This window comes from Anopheles nili, chromosome 2, assembly GCF_943737925.1.
Source record: "Anopheles nili chromosome 2, idAnoNiliSN_F5_01, whole genome shotgun sequence".
NCBI classification, from domain to species: domain Eukaryota; kingdom Metazoa; phylum Arthropoda; class Insecta; order Diptera; family Culicidae; genus Anopheles; species Anopheles nili.
In genome coordinates, this window is record NC_071291.1 from 28,434,223 (window position 1) to 28,435,564 (window position 1,342).

Here is a 1,342-nt window from a genome sequence, read left to right on the forward strand (position 1 = left end):
CCTGCTTGAAAATTGGTGTAATTGTTTTCCTCGCACGAAAACACAAAAACGCCTACGAAGCGGTGCGATGAATTTCGGTTCAGGTTCGGGTGGAGAGTTTTGTCCGGTAGCAAAATTCAGCACAACCCAGCGAACAACATATCGTTTGAGATAGCACGCAGAGGGAGACTAATAGCAGAGCTAAAGGCAAAAATCGAAGCAGAGCAAAAAAAAAACAGAACACTAGCATACAGAAACGCAGAAGCAAACAATTCAACCAACCAAACCCGCACACATATACGCACGATTTATTGTAAGCGATAGGGACACCCGGTTGCTAGTAAGGCGGCACCAAGAGCGAGAAGCTGGCAGAGCCTGTACACGGCTCGTAACGTAGACTAACCTATGTTAGGCGAGCGCCAGCGCGCAAGCAACGGATAACTTCCGATCTGATTAAAATGACGGCGCGATCACCATTCTCCGTGTCCTGGCGGAGAGGAAAACCGACGTTGCCCGTTGCTTCCATCCGTTGTGTGCTCATTCCGTTATGTCCGGCGTAGGCTAGGGTGTTTGTTAAAGTTTGTCGTTTTTTGATAAGAGCATCCAGCAGGGGATGAATATGAGCGGGAGAGGGGGGAGGTTGTGGGTTGAGAAAGAAGGTGGGGGGGTGGGTTGTTTTTCATCCCGTACCCGCATTACATCGCGTGCCAGCGTGTGTAAGCGTGTGTGCCAAAGGACAACAAGGATCAAACGAGAATAGATGCAGGAAGAAATTGAAACATTGCAAAAAAGCAGCACGTGAGTGAGAAAGAGAAAGTGGAAATGAAAAATATAGAGAGAAAGAAGGAGAAAGAGAGAGAGAGAGAGAGAGAGAGAAAGAGAGCGAACGAAACACACACACACACACGCGCGCGCGCATGAGTGTGGGGTGGAAAATCACTAGTCGTGGGTAGTGATAGTGTTAGCTGTAGTAGTTATCCATTACTTCCATGTTGTTGTTGGCCAGTTTACCGTTGTTTAATGTGCGCAACAGAATGTAGTTAACAGAAACAGCCTTGTTTACCATCGTAACGCATCGAATGCTACCATTTGCTGCATCATTATCCTGGAAGACAGGCTGGCAGGCAGACAGAGAAGAAAGGCAAAGAATGGCACCGTTATGTGGATGGTGCGCGAGAAACATACTTTCCATGGTGGGTGAACTGAAAACGAGACGTGAAAAGCGAGACGATCTCTTCACAAAAAAGCATTACAAATCAACCTAACCCCGACCCATGCAAAAAGCGAAAGGTTACAAATTGGAAAAGAAACGAAGAAGAAAAAAAACGTATTTATACACGTAAAGTATTTATAAAACAAATTG